Genomic DNA, 21619 nt, shown 5'->3' on the forward strand with positions numbered 1-21619 from the left:
TAAAGTTTCGTGTACTATTGTTTTAAGTTTATATTTCATTTCCTAGCGGACGTTCATATTCCTTTAAATCAACATTTTTTTTTTTTTCGTAGCAAAAAACGCATTTAATTTGTTTCAAAAATTTTTCTCAAAATTCAAGAGATTATTTTTTAAAATTCCCGTTATTACTTTACTGTTATTCTTCTAAACATTATAAATAACCATTAAACGAATAGAAATGAAGACTTCTACTTTACCTTTGCAATGATATTAAAAGCATCTAATTCGCAAATATACTGGCCAGATTTAACATTGAAATTGGGTTAAATGCAGTTTGGAAACAGCTTTGTCTTTTGTGTTTAACTGAATACAACAAAGATTGTAAAATTGCGACAATAGACTCTCTATTATTCTTTGTCTGTAACAAAACCTTGACCCCACCTAACGGCTCTGTCTTTGTAAGACCTAAATATACTCAATTTTATAATTCATTACAATAACCGTGAACTTTCAGTGCCGCACAGAGGTTATATAACCCTAAAAGAATGTGTCAGAAATCACGCAAAATATGCTTGTGACTGCAGGAACTCTCCTTTGATCTTTTTTTCCAACTGGACATTCCATACAGACGATAAGGCAAAAATACTTGACAATGATCAACATTAAACGCTTCAGTATCATTGATTACAAGTTTATAAATACGTCCATTAGCCTTATTCTAGAAAACAGTTGGTTATCATGTGACGAGACGGAAAAAACTTTGATCACATGTAGAGCACATAAGCACCGAAAGAATGTTACCCATTTTCCAACATTTAGATCAAAGGGTTTAGATTTAGATTACGGTATTTATTACTATACAGATACTTATTCTGCTTAGATTCATTTTCAGGTCTTCCGTTTTCCCAATAAATAATTGACAAACACCTTTAACCTGGAATCTGCTTGGTAACATGGCCTCTTCAGTACTGGTCAGAGGTACTACAATTACGGTGCCGCCAATTTAAGCCTGCACAAAGAACGACGAATGCCAATGGCTTCCCCATTGTCTCCCTCCTTTGATTTTTCGGGTATTATGCTGGATTTAGCCGCAGTTACTGGCTTACCGTCTATCTGTTTACGTACCTTGAATGGAATCGAGGCTGGGCGTGTGTCGAGAAGAATTCTCCATTTAATTTCCTATTTGGATTTTCAATGGATTGCAGCAGAAATTGTATCTTAGAAGAGGAAATTGAAAAGTTGCTTATTCATGGGGCATGGCTGTGTGCTTCTGTTTATAAATCTTGCGAACAGGACCAGGTGATTATATATATATATATATATATATATATATATATATATATATATATATATATATATATATATATTTATATATATATATATATATATATATATATATATATATATATATATATATATATATATATATATATATATATATATATATATATATATATATATATATATATATATATATATCTTGAATCGAATACATGGGAACGTGTCCCTCTGAAGTAAATGAAGTAAATTACTTACTTGTATTTGTGCGCGCATAATCTTTTATGTAGGCAATTCTTGTTGGATGTTGATGGACGTATGGTATATATATTTTTTTAAGACCATTTTATTCCTTTTTCTGTAATTTTCTGATATGCAAAGTTAGCCCTTCACTCTAATGACTTCTTATACCGATTGCTGTTTCTGCCATAATTTCATGGCTGTCTTAATGGTATTATTACTTTTGCAATACATTTACAATTGTATGTGAAATTAAGCGTTGCCATAAAATAAAGATAAATATTTAATGAAGAAATCTGACTGGAGATGAGAGATCCGAGAGGCCTGCCACAGTCCTTCACAACTTAGCTTCATTTACTACTGAGGTGGATGGATACTCACGGGCTTTCTTAATTTCACCCTTGTCAGCATTCTGGAAACTTTGAATAAAGTTTCCCATTACACTCTTAGGGACACCTTAGTACTGTTAGTTTTAGGTCCCTTTCTTATAGGCATTGCATTCTCACTGTGGTTTCATTTTTGGTGACAGCAGCTTCTTGATGAACGTCAAGGATGCCTATGCCATTTCACTCCAAAAGAGGGTTTTTAGCATAGTTTCTCTAACAGACAACTTATTTTTTGATTGCTGGTACACTTGTAGCATCTATCTTTTGAAGGCTACACTTCATAAGTTTTCTGTATAATTTGTTATACTAGGAGATGAAGTTCTGGAGGTAATTTGAAGGTGAATGCTTAGCTGTTTTATTTAATTCTCAGCCATTTCTGATGTTTCTGCCATTATATCATGACTATCTCCGTGGCTATGAAAAATTAGTGGCATATAAAGTGCTGGTCAGTAAGACGTTTAGGCCTACATCATTTAATATTTGCTGAGAGAGGAGGGTCTTAGTATCTTTACATAATTAGTCTTACCCTAATTATGAAATATTGAGGATTGTCAGGCTATATAAATTGATTTTTTTTAATTGTTGGATAAAAAGATAGTGAGAAAAATTTAAGCCTACTGCTGCTTCCCCCGCCCCCCCTTGCATCGATAACAGACAGTGAATGCCTAGCCTAGCCTAGCTTACCCCTATGATTTGATTTTCTTAAATTTACATTATCCCAATATCTGTTGTTAGATAGGTGATATAAGAGAAAGTTATATTTATCATATATTTCCTCATAATCATCGATTTATTTTATAGGTAGACCTAGGCTATGTCAATTTTTCTTTCTGTGAAATGGATTATACCTGTCGGTATTTATTTACTTTATTGCCTCCCTCGAAATCTGAAGGGAAACTATGTTTGTCTTATATTTCAGACAATTCTAAGACACTTTTCTTCTATGACATTTCCGTCGCAAATTTGCCGATAATGAGATATACCCCTTTCAAGTGCCATACTAATCTGCTATTTATAGCCAATTAGGCCTATCTAGCATATAGCACACGGTAATGTTTTATTGACGTAAGTCTGGTTAGGTTAGTTTAGCTTAGCTCTGCTCAGCTTAGTTTAGTCAAAAAATGTTTTATATGGAAGAAAAGTGCCTTAGAATTGTCTGAAACACACGAAAAACAGTTTCCCAGCCGAATTCGGGGGAGGCAATAAAGTAAACATTTACCCCCTGCTGTATTTTGACTTATTTGCTAATCAGGAAAGACATTCCAGATTTATGTTTTTAAATGTATCGGTCTTTTCATTTGTGCTCTTCTTATGCATGCAGTAGCATACCTAAGTCAGTTGAGCAGCTAGCAACGGATGTGTATAATTATTTCATGTCAAGTCCGAAGCGCCTGTCTGAATTAAAAGAATTTCAGTATTTTGTACAAGTAAGGCCTCAAATTACTCCACCCGAGTCAGACTCGTTGGCTTTCACTTCAAGCCATTGTGTCTCGCTTATTGGAGCAGTATGATGCATTGAAACTATCTTACAAATGCAGTTTTAGGTGATAGTGTGTTAGTAGGCGAGTCTATATTGTTAATGCTTAATGACCCAGTCAATAAGTTGTATTTACAATTTTCAGAATTTGTACTTCCTCTCTTTAACGACCTTAACAAGAAGAAACAGTCTGAGGGGTCCCAGATCCCTTTAATGCACGATACATTATCTTTCATGGAGTGTTATCTAAAAGTTATGCAAAGAAGACTGACGTGCAAGGTGTTCAGTATAAGGATCCACGAAACTTTGTGCCTCCAATAAAATCTACTCGAGAGGCAAAGTTGTGGCGGCAATAGCTAATGACATGGTTTGTCAGAACGTGACCTTTAAGCATTTCGGCAACGTTGCTCTAATTTCTTAACAGAATGTGAAACCCAAATATCTGTTAGATTCCCATTTCGTAGCCCCATCCTTGAACAAATGTATAAACCCTAGTCCTATCTTGAAGAACACTGATCCGTCCATTCCACCTTTAGTTAATTTTCAAATCTAATTAAACCTATTGGGATGAACCAGATCGACGGAGAATGGAGTATTCAGAAACACTGAATTACAGGTTCCTTCAACAATGTTGAGGTTTTTCGGCAACATGTTACAAAATCAAAGGTGGAGACAACAGCCCCAAGCTTCCTCTCTTGTTGTATTTTGTCTGCTTAGTTTGTCTGATTCCAGTGCAGCTGCGGAGAGAATTTTCTCTGCTGTAAATATCATGAAGACAAAGCAAAGAGACAGTTTGTCTACCAAGACATTGATAGGCCTAAAGCATTCAAAACGGTATTTCAGAAAGGAAACTTGCAGCAGCTTTAATCCGAAATTCTTTCAAAGGATGACGTCTGATAAATATAAGGATGAAATTGTCTGAGTAAAGCTTGATGGGCTGCATTTAAGTTGTCATAAAAATGCACGTAATGCATATATACTTAACGATTTATTGTTGTTCTGTAAACTGAATCATAAGTGAAATTCAATTTACTTTCTAGTCATATGGAGCCAGTGATGCCTAGCTAGGCCTACTGATCAGTGAATTTTGGGTGTTGTCCCATATTTCACAACAGTAATTTTTAAAGTATTTTTTAGTGTACCATTTCTCTGTATTAATATTTTGATGGTAGATATCAAAATCAGTATATTTTGAGAGTATTCTTTCTTTATTAAATTTTTCGACTGAATATTTGTTCTATTAATTGAATCATACTTAAAATTCATTGGATTTAATAACAGGTTGTAAAACTAAATTAATTGATTTGCGTGTCCTGCATCAATTCACTTTTGTAAAAGATTCGAAGTTTGTGAAACCAAGATTCGAAGTTCGTGAAACCAAGATTCGAAGTTTATGAAAAAGTATTTAGCTGCTAATCCAAAATTTAATGTTCTCATAGTTAAAATTCTCTCTCAAAATCTGTTATCTAATAATCTAGTAAATTTATATGGAGTGTTGCTAAAAAAATGTTTGAACTCATGGTCACCAGGTGTGATATAAATTGAAGCTACTAGAAATGCATCCATATAAAGTCATATAAAGTCAATCTTAATAGTAATGCCATACACTGTGCAATGGACTATTTGATACGCGTCTTTCAGTAAATTTCCTCTACAAGATTTCTAATACACTAAATGTTGCACAGAAAACTGTTGAACAGGTAAATAAAGCATCTTTTTAAGTGAATGGTTATTATTGTACATAATCGGCATATAGCCTCCAGTTTACTTGCAATTTGTGTGTGTTAGTAAGGTATATAATTTCGCTTACCCATTGACTATAAGAATTATTGGGAAACTGGGAATTTTTGAACGATTAGGGGAAATTTTGACAATTTTCGGGAAATTCTAGGCGAACCGATCTGGCAACACTGCTTCGAACAATCACAGGACATGCATAGCTTCAAGTTGAATTCTAGTTGTCTGGGTAACCGAATTTAGAGCGCTCCATATCCTCACAGGATATTCAGTCTTAATTTAAAGCGTTGCTTTCCATTAGTACTAGTGTCGATGTTATGGTCTGCTGCCGCTACACCAAGAGCCTGTGCACAAGAAAAGTTTGTTTGGTTTTAGAACAAAGTTTCCATGACATAACCTACCCTTATAAAATGAAAATAGCCTGTTCAGTTAATCCCAGCAGCAATTCTAAGGTTGAAAAGAGAAACCCACATGATTCTTGTGTATAACTTGTTTACTGGTAAATATTTACATTATTACTTTGATCTCGAGTACTTTCAGGTCCTAACTGTGACCCTTTTTCAAGAGATGAGGTAGTCAGGCTGGTTCAAGGCCCAGCAATCTTCTGGAACTTCTTCTCCCTGTGCTGTCATTTATATGATGGCTGTCCTGGTTTCCATTCTCTTGAGAGTTGTTAATCTCCTGTCTGTTTGATATCCTGATCTGATAGTCAATGGTATTAATCCTTGTGGTATGTGAGTAGTCGCCATCGGTCTGTTGGGCAGGAGACCTAACCTCCAGGTCAGAAGGGTCGATCTTAGCTTCTTTTAATATTAAAGATCGGCTTATGGGATCTTCTGAGGTAAATCCTTTGTTTCCTTCTATCACTTTAATCTGTCTGATGAGTGCCCCTTCCACTACCCTCCTACTGATGTGATGTTTTGTATAAGCTTTTGTATATAAGCCTACTGTTTTTAATATCCATCCTATGGTCCTTTTTCCAACAATGCCTAGCTATAGCACTCCCGTGTGAGTTGAGTTGTACTGCCCTCCTGTGTTCTTTGATTCTAGTCCTTATTCCCCTACCTGTTTCACCCACATTTTGTCTCCACAATTGTTGGAATTATGTATACTCCCCTACATCATCTGCATTACTATCTTCTTTCCAATTTATTTTTACATTTTTTTTTATGGTGTTGTCAAAGGTATACACAAATTTATATTTAATTTTTTCATTTTTATGTAATTTGTTTCATTTTAGGCATATAAGGGAGGGAAATATTTTCTTGTTTTCTGTATTCCATGTACTCTCTGCATTTTCCCTGTAAAAAACCCTCCTAGCTTTGCCGAGTGCCCTTTTTCCGAACCATACCCGGAATGGTTCAGAAAAGGCACTCAACAAAGCTAGGAGAATTTTTTACAAGAAAAATGCAGAGATTACATGGAATACAGAAAAGAAAATAGTTTCCCTCCCTTATGTGCCTAAAATGAAACAAAATACATCAAACAATGAAAGAAATTAAATATAAATTTGTGTATACCTTTGACAACACCGTAAAAAACAATGTAAAAATAAATTGGAAGGAGATAGTAATGCAGATGTAGGAGGAGTATACATAATTAATTGCAACAATTGTGGAGAAATATGAGGGTGAAACAGGTAGGGGAATAAGGACTAGAACCCAAGAAAACACAGGAGGGCAGTACAACTCTACTCACAGGGGAGCGCTATAGCTAGGCATTGTTGGAAAAAGGACCATAGGATGGATTTTAAAAACAGTAGGCTTATATACAAAAGCTTATACAAAAGCAATAACATCAGTCATAGGAGGGTAGTGGAAGGGGCACTCATCAGACAGATTAAAGTGATAGAAGGAAACAAAGGATTTACCTCAGAAGATCCCATAAGCCAATCTTTAATGTTAAAAGAAGCTAAGATCGACCCTTCTGACCTGGAGGTTAGGTCTCCTGCCCAACAGACCGATGGTGGCTACTCACATACCACAAGGATTAATACCATTGACCATCAGATCAGGATATCAAACCAACAGGAGGAGATTAACAACTCTCAAGAGAATGGAAACCAGGACAGCCATCATATAAATGACAGCACAGAGAGAAGAAGTTCCAGAAGATTGCTGGGCCTTGAACCAGCCTGACTACCTTATCTCTTGAAAAAGGGTCACAGTTAGGACCTGAAAGTGCTCGAGATCAAAGTATTATGTAAATATTTACCAGTAAACAAGTTATACACAAGAATCGTGTGGGTTTCTCTTTCCATCTTCAGAAGAAAACTGAAAGTTTTTGTTTGGTTTATTTTAAGGTTATTAAAATAAATTCTATATCGTATGAGTAAACTTCCCATTGACAATCCCATGGATTACTACTATTGTTCCTTCAAAGCCCCAAAAAGATAACAGGATAGAGAGTGCCATCCTTTAAGATAAATTTAATAGGGCACCAATCTTACACTGAAACAACCGCATCTAACTTTAGTGCTACGTAACTATGAAAGGTGCCGTGCAATGCAAACCCTACCATCTGGCAACTTTCGTACTTTAGTCTCCAGTATTATGGAGAACTGAAATTGTACAACTCCAAGGGGCGAAAAATTAAGTTGGGGAATTCAGAATAAAGGGGTTCGTGCCCGAGAATAAAGGGTTCAGTGCACTGGAGAATAAAGTAGATGCCCGAGAATAAAGGGGTTCGTGCCCGAAATAAAATCTGCCCGAGAATAAATCTGAACTGTTCTATTTCCTAAATAAAAGCTTTGCCCGAGAATAAAGGGGTTCGTGCCCGAGAATAAAGGGGTTCGTGCCCGAGAATAAAGGGAACGACCCGAGAACAAGACTGCCCAAACTGAATTAACAATTTCAGCACTGGAGGAAAAGCCTAGATGAAGGTACAATGAAAATATGCAACGCAATCTGAACTGTCTGTTTCCTAACAAAAAAATTCTTTAAAAGTAAGAAGACCTGGGGGTGTTGAGCCTATTGACGGAACGACGTTAACAAGACTGCCCAAACTGAATTACCCGTTCCACTTTTAACCAGCCTAATAGAATACCTGACCAAGCCCATACATCATGTGTCAAAAAAATTACCCTATAAAATTCCAGGCCTAGGCCTTTAGAAAATCATTAAGGTCACCAATTACCTCAGTTCTTTTTACTAGTGGGAATGAAATTGTAAGTAATAGTATGTCAAGACAGTTACCCTACCCAATTCTCAGCCGAGTTACCCTACCCAATTCTCAGCTGCTCTAATACATTCGAACTTACATCTCATGACCAAACAAAGGGCTCAAGTACTGTAATACCCTCTGCTATTAATAACTAAACTGTCAAATGTCTCCCTAGGTCTAACCGACGCGTATTTTACCCCAGTCTGTTCCCACCATCCTCAAGAGACTGCGTTTATTACCTTTATCCAAACCCCTGCATCTATAAAATTAGCACGTTCTTTACCCTCTATCCTAACCTGTATTTCAAGTTCCATATCTAAATTCCCATTAAGTCCTAGCTACACGAAAACAATCAACCTTGCAGTTCTACCTAGTCGGTTGGTCTGGAATTCCTGATGTGCATGGTGACAAAGTCACCATGCTTGTTTTTGAACTTCCCATTGTGCATGGTGACCAAGTCACCATGCACAACAAGCAAGTCCACCTTTGCCTGGCAGGTGGCATCACCACCCCGGCAAAGGTGGACTCGGGAAGTGGGCAAAGAATAACAAAACTGAACTTAAATTAAGAGAAAACCACAAAGCAAAAGTTTAAGTAATATTTAAGTTTTTAAAAAGTTTAAATCCACTAACATAAAATAAATACTAAAAAAAAAAAAAACAAAACTGAAATTACAAGATCAAACCACAAGGCAAAAGTTTAAATTTTTAAAAAGTTTACAGTTCTAAAAAACAAAACTGAAATTAAAACTGAAATTACAAGATCAAACCACAAGGCAAAAGTTTAAATAAATTTTTAAAAACTTTAAATTCTAAAAAAAAAAAATTAAACAAAACTTAAACAAAAGCCTCCAAATTAAACAAAAGCCTCCATCAAACAAAAGCCTCCACAAGGTTAAAAAAAGCCTTAAATTTTTAAACAAAAGCCTCCACAACCTAAACAAAAGCCTCCACACACGTTAAACAAAAGCCTCCACACACGTTAAACAAAAGCCTCCACACACGTTAAACAAAAGCCTCCACACACACTAAACAAAAGCCTCCACACACACTAAACAAAAGCCTCCACACACACTAAACAAAAGCCTCCACACACAAAACAAAAAGCCTCCACGCACACTAAACAAAAGCCTCCACGCACACTAAACAAAAGCCTTAAACAAAAGCCTCCACGCACACTAAACAAAAGCCTCCACGCACACTAAACAAAAGCCTCCACGCACACTAAACAAAAGCCTCCACGCACACTAAACAAAAGCCTCCACGCACATTAAACAAAAGCCTCCACGCACAAACTTTTCACGCTAAAATATTTAATAAATAAAAATTAAATACTCGAAAAAAAAAAGTTCTGAAGCCTCCACACAAACTTTTGATGCTCAAATATTTGACTATATAAATTTGACTATATAAAATTTACTCTTAAGAAAAAGTTCTGAAGCTAAAATAATTTTTATCTTGAAATGTTCAAGACTGGAAGTTTTAACTTTAAAATTTTAAAAAAAATAAAAGTATTAAACTTCCAAAATTCTCAAAACTAAAAAACGAAATGCATCAAAATAAAGCCTAAACTTGAAATGAAAACAAGAGTTTCGATAAAAAAAAAAATAAAAAATATTCGGGGGTGCTCAAGTCACTCAACTAAAGAAAAAACAAACAAGAATTACTTACCCATTAATCCTGTTTAGTCATCAGGTATCAGTACATCCAAGACAATTCAACAATTCATTGTGGCACGCTTATTTAACGACACACCCTGACAGACCTGAAAAAATATATATATTAAAAGCCCAAAATGTTCTAGCAAGTGGAAAAAACCAAAGTCTTACTACTGGTTACAATCAGCTCGGCCATCCGATAAGCTTTAAAATATTAAGACAAGGGGCAGCAAGCAAGGATTTAAAAATATTGATAAGCGTTATTACTAGTTTATTGCCAGCTTAAGCCCACAATAATGAAAGTTTATTTAACTTAAAATACCCCATACTAGGAAGGCTATGGAAGCCTAATTAAACCTCTCTAATCCTCAAGAAACTTTAAATCCTGTTGCATCGTAAGATGTGCTCTATAGCAACAAAGTTGAAATGAAAACATCCGTAGCACTGCACAAGATTGCTAGTATAAAACTAAACTGCATAGAATTATCACTCAAAGCAATCTAGTTCAGCTTAGTAATAAACAGGCTTCGAAATTTAGTCAAATATGTTCATGAGCACTCTACAACAATACCTAACATACTAAACATTTTGAACAGTTATTGTAGGAATTTACGACAAAAAAATCTAATACAACAATGCTTAACATACTAAGCATTTTGAACAATTATCGTTGGAATTTACGACAAAAAAATAAGAAAACACCTAACATTTTAAGACACAAAACCCGCAAACGGAAAACTTCAATATGACAACCATACGACCTAACTCAAAAGTACCACAATCGATAAACAATATTTGATACGTATAAAACGCAAAACTATAGTATCCACTTACCTACCCATCAGACCTTGATGAACTCCTTCACGCCAAACATTCGCTCAATGATTGACCCTTGATTCACCGGTCGAGATCCCAAACGCGACTGAACTGGAAACTCGAGTTAGTGTCAACGAAACCTGTCTCACCAAGCCGGGGAGTCTACAACACTGAAACAAGCTGTTCTTGAGGATAACAGCCAACGACCGCTGTAACTGCCTACTTGTGGGACGTCACTTTATAGCCCTTTCGCCGCCGGAGAAGTTTTATCGATTATTATTATTATTATTATTATTATTATTATTATTATTATTATTATTATTATTATTATTATTTGACATTTACTCTTCCTTTTTAGCAAGCTACCTGAACTATGTATCGGTGTTTGGTCTCTATCTGGAATTATTATTATTATTATTATTATTATTATTATTATTATTATTATTATTATTATTATTATAGTTGTCGCTGTTGTTTTCAGCAATGCTTGGGCATAAGAGTTCATGGATATTACTTTTTACTAGCGTACTTAATTTAGTATAGTGTATTGTGTTCATCTTATCGTTCATCGTATAAGGCCTGGAGCTGAAATAAAGGCTATTATTACCATTATTATTAGCTAATGTAACATGGCGTCACAATGACATGGTCATCGACAGGGTTGTGGCAAAGAGTAGACAAAAATAGTATAGAACACTTTTGTATAGAGCACTTTTGTTAAGGTGATTCAACGGTAAGCTTATTGACTCACCAATGAATGCAAGGTCATTTTTATAAATAAATTTATTATTGCTAATTAAAGGTGCGTAGGTTCGTAATCTACCACGGTAAAAGGTTACCTTCATCGATTTCTCATGTGGAATCAAGGCTTGCAGTGATAAATATATCGCAAAAATTTTGGGGAAATTGAGAAGGTAGGAGGACAAAGTGGCATTAAATAAATCATTTATATCTATCATAAGTGATATAATTAGCGGCTAATTCGGACAGTGGTTAATGAATTTACTGAAACCAGATCATATTGTTCGATCATCGCCTGATATTCGAATCCTGTTTCGATATTATTATGTAGAGCTTTCAAAACTATTATCATGAGGATTATATATATATATATATATATATATATATATATATATATATATATATATATATATATATATATATATATATATATATATATATATGTAGATATAGATAGATAGATAAATATTAAGCCACAAATATCGTTTATTGCCCAATTCACCATACCTCACGAATAGCTTACAACCAGAAGAATTGTAACTGACAAGTGATTCGTTACCAGTGGTATTCGAAACGTTGCTTTTATTTAGAAACAATGTCGTACTTTTAGCCATGGGTAATGTACAGTGACTTTTGACCACTGACCCATCAAGAAAGGTGTAATTTGATATCAACTCTGCTGTATGGACATAATTCTCTTTTATTTTGAAAGCAGAAGGGTAGTCAGGTTTCATGTTCCTATAGACATGTTCTTAATGCCTATGTGTATGGGAGTTTTATTTTGCTGGTATATCCCTTGTTTTGTTATACCCATTAGTTGGTTGATGGCTTTTCCGCCGACATAGCGAGGCAGCTAGTTCAGTTGTTTACAGATGAAATCGACTCCTTTGTCTATGTAACCGTCAGAACAGGTTCCTGGTCCTCCGAGAAAATATTACACTAATACCTCAGTCTTCGCTGAAACTGCAATGTCATGGTAGTTAGGAAATGAATGCAGGAAATAGAGAACGTTGGTCTTCTATAGACGTTGAAACTGTACTTGAATGATTCCCTGTTGATATATCTAAGAAAGGTAATTCCTGTCCTTTTCTCATTCAGTTTTGAACGTAATGCTAGAAGTGAATTCATGTTGCTGCAAATACTGTAGATATCACAATCTTCTCAACTATTATTCCAGAACGTTAAAAGGTCATCAACGTGTCGCACCAAAACCACTTTGGGATTGAGTCGTTAACGTACATGCAGACACTGGCTTAAAGAGGAATAGCAGGCTGCCTATCCCGCATTCAAATCTTTGTAAACCTTTCAGTTAAAAGAGGGCATGTTATTGGTTACACGGAGCTTGATTAATTTAACTGTTTTTTTTTTTTACTGCCCAGAGGAAACAGGTCTTTGTAAGGCGTTGATTTTTTCCCTTATGAAATTCAGAATGTCGTTTACAGGAACCTTTGTGAATAATGATTCCGTGTCCTGGCTTATAAGCGTTATTTCGTTCACTGTAACATTTAATTTATAGAATTTCTGAATAGAGTCCTCTGCGTCTTTTATAAACTACCTAGGAAATGTGTCAGCAAACCTGCCAAGTTTCTGATAGAATAAAAATGAACGAGACTTAATTTCACAAAACTGGGAGTAAGAGATTTCCTAGCTTATGGGTTTTGGCGAGTCCGTAGAAATATGGTAAAGAATTGTTGACGAATCCAGGTTAAAAAGTCACAGGGAAAAAGGTCACATTAATCTTTCCTAGATAGTGTCCCCCAAGGATTTTAACCCGGTATATATCCACCTTTGCTGCGTGTTTAGTACAAGCCCGTTGGGGATTTTTTTTTAACCCGGTATTTGCAGCGTGTTTAGTACAAGCCCGTTGGGGATTACCGTAAAACATAAACAAAAGACTATAAATATCATAAAGATAATGACTCCCAAGAAATATTGTGAATTTTTCTGACTTTATTACCGGCCACCATAAATTAATGTGACATTTTTTCCTGTGACTTTTTTTCCTGGCCAAAACTGTGACTTTTTTTCTGTGACTTTTTTTCTCGTGACTTTATTACCGGCCACCCAAGGGAACTGGAGCCGGTTGAAGGACCAGCGTAGCCGGGCGATAACCGGTCGTGTGGACGAGGCCTTAAATGCCGCCTTAAATGCCATAGGTAAGATTCAAGAATTTAGTCCAAAGGCCAAGAGTTGGCACCTAGCGTTGGATGTAAGTTAAGTTATGCCCGAGGTGTAGTGAACTGGAGATTAAAGTTTATTGGTGGCTTAATATCTATTTATCTATCTATATATATTATATATAAATGTATATATATATATATATATATATATATATATATATATATATATATATATTTATTTATATATATATATATAGTATGTATATATATATATATATATATATATATATATATATATATATATATATATATATATATATATATATATATATATTCCATGATCATATTTTAAGAGCTCCATATATACACACATATATATATATATATATATAATATATATATATATATATATATATACACACACAGTTTATATATATATATATATATATAATCTTCAATGATAATTGTTTTTATAGCTCCACACAATAATATCGAAACAGGATTCCAATGTCATGATCGAACAATATGATCTGGTTTCAGTAAATTCACTGACCACTGTTCGAGTTAGCCGCTAATTATATCACTTGCGACAGATATAAATGATTTATTTAATGCCACTTTGTCCTCCTACCTTCTCAACTTCCCCAAAATTTTGGGATATATTTATCACTGCAAGCCTTGAATCCATATGGCAAATCGCTGAAGGTGACCTTTTACCGCAGTAGATCACGAACCTACGCACCTTTAAGATGAACACAATACAGTATACTAAATTACGTACGCTTGTAAAAAGTAATATTCATGAACCCTTGTGCCCAAGCACTGCTGAAAACAACAGTAGCAACTATAATAATAATAATAATAATAATAATAATAATAATAATAATAATAATAATAATAATAAAGACCAAACACAGATTAAGTCTTAAGATGGGAAGAGTAAATGGCAAATCTCCATAATACATAATAATAATAATAATTCGCTAAAAAATAATAATAATAATAATAACTCTCAAGAATAATAATAATAATAATAAAAATAATAATAAGAATAATAATAATAATAATAATAATAATAATAATAATTTCTGCCGATTTTCTGATCATCGCCTCAAACTTCTTCGGTGGCGAAAGGGCGATAGCGTGGCGTCCCACAAGTAGGCAGTTGCAGCGGTCGTTGGCTGTTATCCTCAAGAACAGTTTGTTTCTTTGTTGTCGAGTCCCCGGCTAGGTAGGACAGGTTTCGTTGATACTAACTCGACGTTTTCGTTCATTTGCGTTCGGGATTTCGGCCGTGTTGTACTGGACGATCGTTGGTTTCACTTTGTTTCACTTTGGTTCACTTTGTTTGGGTTTATGTGCAGTCTTTCACGTGGACGATTCCCTCTCTCACGGGCCATTGTACGTTTTCAAAGTTTTTTTAATTTTTGTGTTTTCTCGTCAGTATCGTAGCCTTCCTAATGTGGGTTTTATTAAGTTGATTTTCTTTAGTTATTGTAGGCTTAAGTGGCCATAATCTAGTAATAACGCTTACCAGTATTTATAGCTTATCAGTATTTATAAAGCCTTGCTTGCTGCTCCTTTTCTTAGTATTTTAAAACTAACCAGATGGCCCAGCTGATTGTAACCAGTATTCAGCCTTTGGTTCTTTCCACTTGCTAGAATATTTTGGGCTTTAATAATATATATTCTTATTTCAGGTCAGGGTGTGTTGTTAAAGAAGCGTGCCACAATGAGTTGAGTTGTCTTAGATGTACCGATACCTTGTGACTAAACAGGATTAATGGGTGAGTAAGTATTTTAGTTTTTTTTCAGAATCAAAACTCTTAAGTTTTCATTTTGTTTAGGCTTTTTAATGCATTTTTTTTTTTTTTTAAATTCAGAACCTTAGTTTTGAGAATTTTGAAAGTTCTAAGTGTTTTTTTCTTTTAAAATTGCGAAGGTTAAAATTTAAACATTTCCAGCTTTGAACATTTCAAGAAATTTTCCAAGATTTGTTTCAGCTTTGGAACCTTTTGTTTTCAAGAATTTCATTTTTATTTCTGATTATTAGTTTAGTTATATTTTAGCATCGAAAGTTTGTATAATGTGTGTGGACGTTGTTTTTGTGTGTGGACGTTGTTTTTGTTTGTGTGGACGTTGTTTTTGTTTGTGTGGACGTTTTTTTTGTTTGTGTGGACGTTTTTTTTGTTTGTGTGTGGACGTTTTTTTTGTTTGTGTGTGGACGTTTTTTTTGTTTGTGTGTGGACGTTTTTTTTGTTTGTGTGTGTGGAACGTTTTTTTGTTTGTGTGTGTGGACCTTTTTTTTGTTTGTGTGTGTGGACCTTTTTTTGTTTGTGTGTGTGTGGACCTTTTTTTTTTTTTGTGTGTGTGACTTTTTTTGTTTGTGTGTGTGGACTTTTTTTGTTTGTGTGTGGACGTTTTTTTGTTTGTGTGTGTGGACGTTTTTTTTGTTTGTGTGTGTGGACGTTTTTTTTGTTTGTGTGTGTGGACGTTTTTTTTGTTTGTGTGTGTGGACGTTTTTTTTGTTTGTGTGTGTGGACGTTTTTTTTTGTTTGTGTGTGTGGACGTTTTTTGTGTGATTAACTTTTGCCTATGAATGATTGAGTTTTGCGTATGTTATTCTTTGCCCACTTCCCAAGTCCACCTTTGCCGGGGTGGCGGTGCCACTTGCCAGGCAAAGGTGGACTTGTTTGTTGTGCATGGTGACTTGGTCACCATGCACAACAGGAAGTTCATAAACACGCATGGTGGCTTTGTCACCATGCACATCAGGAATTTCAAACAGTTAGCTTCTTAGGTTAGAACTACAAGGTTGATAGTTTTCGTGTAGCTAGGACTTAATGGGAAGTTAGATAGGGAACTTGAAACATAGGATAGGATAGAATAGGGTGAAGAACGTGCTAATTTTATTTAGATGCAGGGGTTCGGATAAAGGTCAAAACTCGATAAACGCTCAAGTCTATCTCTTAAGGATGCTGGGAATAGACTGGGGTAAAAAAAAAAAAAAACGCGACAGTCAGACCTAGGGAGACTTTTGACAGTGAAAGTTATTAATAGCAGACGGTTTTACAGTACTTGAGCATACTGTTTGGCCATGATGTAATTTTGAATGTATTAGAGCAGCTGAGAATTGAGAATTGGGTAGGGTAACTGCCTTGACATACTTTATAACTAGTAAATTCATTCTCACTAGTAAATAGGAACTAGATTTGTAAAAGGTGGATCTTTACTATTTTCTAAAAGGCCTAGGCCCTTGGGATTTTAAAGAATTTTTTTAACACTGATGTCGTGGACTTGTCAGGTATTCTAATGGGCTGGTTAATAGTGGAAATTAATTCAAATTTGGGCAGCCTTGTTAACGTCGTTCCGTCGATTTGCTCAACACCCCCATCGCAACGATTTTGTTGAAATCGAAGTTCATCAATGCATATTTTCATTTATCCCTACCTTCATCTACCTTTCCCCCAGCGCCGAAGCTTGCTTCGGGAACCCCTTCCTTATTCTGAACTTCCGAACTTAATTTTTCGCCCCTTGGGGTTAAGCAGTTTGTTCCCTCAAGACTGGATACTAAAGGACGAAAGTTGCCAGATAGAAGTGTTTGCATTGCATTGCATGGAACCTTTCACAGTTGTGTGTAGCACTAAGATGCCGTTGTTTCAGTGTTAAGATTGGTGCCCTATTAAATCTATCTTAAAGGATGACACTCTCTATCCTGTTATCTTTTTTGGGACTTTGAAGGAGCAATAGCAGTAATATTGATGTGAAAGTTGATGGTTCAAGTAACAAGTTTCCAGTAACAATAGTACTAATACCTGGGATTGTTAATGGGAAGTTTACTCATACGATATAGTATTGATTATAACAACCTTAGAATAGCTGCTGGGACTAATTGAACAGGCTATTTTCACTTTAAGAGGGTAGGTTATGTCATTGAAGCTTTTAGTATGTCCTAAAACCAAACAAACTACTTTTCTTATGCACAGGCTCTTGGTGTAGCTGCAGCAGACCATAACATCGACACTAGTACTAATGGAAAGCAACGCTTATCGTTAAGACTGAATATCCTGTGAGGATTCGGAGCGCTCTGAATTCGGTTACCCAGACAACCAGAACTCTCATGTCCTGTGACTGTTCGAAGCAGTGTTGCCAGATCGGTTTGCCTAAAATACCCCGAAAATTGTCAATTTCCCCAAATCTTTCAAAAATTCGCTATTTCCCAATACTTATAATCAATGGGTAAGCGAAATTATGTACCGTAACATAGAAAAAACACTTACAAATAAGCTGGAGGCTATATATGGCGATTATGTACAATAATAACAGTTCACTTAAAGATTTTTTACTTAACCTCTTCAACAGTTTTGTGACACTTAGCGTTTTAGAAATATATTAGAGGAATTTTACTGAAAGGAGACTTGTATCAAATGCAGTCCATTGCTCAGTATATGGAATTACCATTAAGATTGACTTCTATGGATGCACTTCCACTTCTAGTAGCTTCAGTTTATCACACATGGTGACCATGAGTTTAAACATTTTAGCAACCCTCCATGTAAATTTACTAAATTATTAGGTAATAGATTTTGAGACTAAAAAAAATTTTCACTCTGAAAACATAATACAAAAAATGCTACTTTGATTTCACAAACTTTAATCTTTATTTTACAAAAGTGATTTGATGCAGGACATGCAGCTCAGTTAATTTAGTTTTCCAAGCTAAATTAATAAATCCAATGAATTTTAACTGTATGATTGATTCAATTACTAGAACAAAACTGTCGAAACGTTTAATAAAGAATTCTCACTCACAAAATATTTTCATTTTGAAATCTACCATCAAAATATTCTAATCCAGAAAAATGATACACGAAATACTTGCAAATTACAATTGTCACATGATACGGGACAACTCAAAATTCACTGATCAGTAGTCCTAAGTTTCAGTTGCTCCATATGACTATAAAGTTAATTGAATTTCACTAATTCAGTTTACAGAACAAATCTTTTATGTATATAAGCATTACCTTCATTTTTATGACCATTTAGGTGCAGCTCATCAAGCTCTACTAGGTCACTTTCATACTTTGTATATATCAGACGTCATCCTTTTAAGACGATTGATATTTGGATTTAAGCTGCTGCAAGTTTCCTTTCTTAGACACCGTTTTGAATGCAATAGTCCTATCACTGTCTTGGTAGACAATCTGTTTCTTTGCTTTGTCTTCGTGATATTTAAAGCACAGAAAATTCTCCCTGCAGCTGCACTGGAATGGGGCAAACTAAGACAGACAAAATATGACAGAGGAAACTTGGGGCTGTTGTCTCCAGCTTTGATTTTGCTAACATGTTGCCAAAAACTTCGACATTGATACCTGAGAGAACCTGTAATTCACTGTTTCTAAGAATCCTCCATTCTCCATCGTTCTGGTCCATCTCATTAGGTTTAATCAGATTTAGAAATAAACTGAAGGTGCAATGGAAGGAATAGTTTTCTTCAAGACAGAACTAGGATCTATCATACACATTTAAGGTTGGGGCTATGAAATGGATATCTACAGATTTAATCAGCTCAGTGGTCTGGTAAAACTAGGTATACTTAACTTTTTGGGTTACACTATTAAGAAATTCAAGCAACGTTGCCGGAATGCATCAAGGTGACGTTCTGACAAAACAATGTGTGTCATTAGCTATTGATGCCACAACTTTGGCTCTCAAGTTGATTTTATTCAGAGGCACAAAATTTCTTGGTTCGTTATAATGAACATCTTGAACGTTAGTTTTCTTTACATAACTTTCTTTTAGATAGCACTCCATGAAAGGGGGCAATTAAGTAAATAAATACCCAGTCGGATAATCCATTTCACATAAAGAAAAATTTACATAGCCTAGGTCGACCTATAAAAGAAATCGATGATTATCAGGAAATATATGTTAAATATACCTTTCTTATATCGCCTATCTAACAACAGATATTGGGATGAAATGTAAATTTAAGAAAAAATCATAGGCTAGGCTAGGCCTACACTGTTATCGATGCAAGGGGGAAAGCAGCAGTAGGCTTAGTTTTTCTCGCTACCTTTTAATCCTACGATTAAAAAAATCAATTTATAAGGACCTGACAATCCTCAATATTTCATAATTAGGGTAAGCCTAATTATGTGAGATACTAAGACACGCCTCTCTCAGTAAATATTAAAAGAAATGATGTGGGCCTACACGTTTTACTGAAGACCAAAACAAAAATTCCCCAACTTTCAACCCAAATTCCCCATTTCCCCATCATGAACCCAAATTCCCCAAATCTGGGGAAAATTCTCCATATGTGGCAACACTGCCCTCCACCTGTCTGTAAAGAGTACCATTAAAAACGAAGGCTGTGTCCAGCACGGCTAGCTCTAAAAGCTGCTTAAAATAGGTTTGACTAAAATGATTAAAAAGGGAATCATCGAAGGGAAATAATTTGTTTAGGATAATGTCTATGGTCTCTGCCACGGGAACGTTTGTGAACAGGGATTCAGCATTGGAGCTTGCCATGACCAAATTAGAATCCTGCTTAATAATTTTGTCTTTAAAAGTCGCTGAGTTTTTTTTAGCGTATAGGAGTTATTTGTCAGTGGTTCAAGTAACGGACAAGAACTTTAGCGAGTCCGTAGTTGGGGGTATTCATAGAGGAAAGAATAGGTCTTAAGGGGATTCCTTCTCTATGTAGAATTCTGATTCGCCCAAATGATTGGCGCCAATTTGCAGAATTGTGATATTTTGTCACCCAAACGATATAGTGAATAGTCGCCCAAATGATATATTGACTACAGCCCAAATTCGCCCAAAATGAAATTCGCCCCTTTCTGTTCATTACCCTTTGACAATTGAACATCTGGTATTCTTGTTCTATTTGTTTATCTTGTAACTTTCTTTTCATCTGTATTTGCTCCCATGCGTTAATAAACGTATAACTACCTATTTTCCTGTGGGATTCATATATATATATATATATATATATATATATATATATATATATATATATATATATATATATATATATATATATATATATATATATAGAATTCTATACGTAGATGCGTTACACAGAAAAAGAAGCACTTGGTTTCAAACCGGTCCTGACCAACTTAGCCATCAATTTTCTAAGATGCCAGAGAAACCTTAAATGTGAAACAGGCCACCATTTGTACGCAGTGTTTCATATTCGCCGAGAGGAATGATATAAGTAAATTATAACTACAAGACGGTGAGCATCTCCCTACAGAAAATTAGGCTATATGAAATATGTAGGCATTTACAGACTGTATTTCTTCTTCTTGGACAGTGAACAGACCAGTGGACTTCCTAGGGGTAACATTGAGGAGAGACACCCACTTATGGTAGGAGGGCCTTCGACCTTGACCTTGAAACTCCTGACATTAGCAGGAAGATGAGCTGAAAATCGTGCAAGCCATCAAGGTTCTCATCAGGATTAAAAGAAGTCAGCTAGTGTTCATCATTCTTGACACAGCTAACACAACTTTCTTAGCATCATTAATTTACTTTTGGAGTCTCAAAGCAGAGCACCAAATCTGCACACATACACGTTAAGTAATTTACTTTGGGACATACGTTCCCATGTGTTCATTTCCAATACACACATATAATTATATATATATATATATATATATATATATATATATATATATATATATATATATATATATATATATATATATATATATATATATATATATATATATCACTGGTCCTGTTCGCTGGATTTATAAAGAGAAGCACAGCCATACCATGAATAAGCAACTTTCCAATTTCCTGTTTTAAGATACAATTTCTGCTGCAATCCATTGACAATCCGAATAGGAAATCAAATGAAGAATTCCTCTCGACACACGCCCAGCCTCGATTCCATTCAAGACGCGTAAACAGACAGACGGTAAGCCAGTAACTGCGGCTAAAACCAGTATAATACCCGAAAAATCAAAGGAGGGAGACAATGAGGAAGCCATTGGCATTCTTCCTTCTT

The 21619-nt window shown here is 35.1% G+C and overlaps 2 long non-coding RNA genes across 2 annotated transcripts; one reads left to right on the plus strand and one right to left on the minus strand.

Moving 5' to 3' along the window:
• Positions 1-5074: 5074 nt before the first annotated feature.
• Positions 5075-10882, minus strand: LOC136829105 (uncharacterized). The gene is made up of 3 exons (XR_010850291.1): positions 10755-10882; positions 9930-10023; positions 5075-5441 (listed from the first exon to the last, which is right to left on the minus strand). It is a non-coding gene; the product is annotated as an uncharacterized lncRNA (long non-coding RNA).
• A 3975-nt stretch (positions 10883-14857) lies between these two features.
• LOC136829106 (uncharacterized) lies at positions 14858-18168 on the plus strand. The gene is made up of 3 exons (XR_010850292.1): positions 14858-15007; positions 15294-15380; positions 17580-18168. It is a non-coding gene; the product is annotated as an uncharacterized lncRNA (long non-coding RNA).
• The last annotated feature ends 3451 nt before the right edge of the window (positions 18169-21619 follow it).

Source organism: Macrobrachium rosenbergii, chromosome 44, assembly GCF_040412425.1.
Source record: "Macrobrachium rosenbergii isolate ZJJX-2024 chromosome 44, ASM4041242v1, whole genome shotgun sequence".
In the NCBI taxonomy this organism is placed as follows: domain Eukaryota; kingdom Metazoa; phylum Arthropoda; class Malacostraca; order Decapoda; family Palaemonidae; genus Macrobrachium; species Macrobrachium rosenbergii.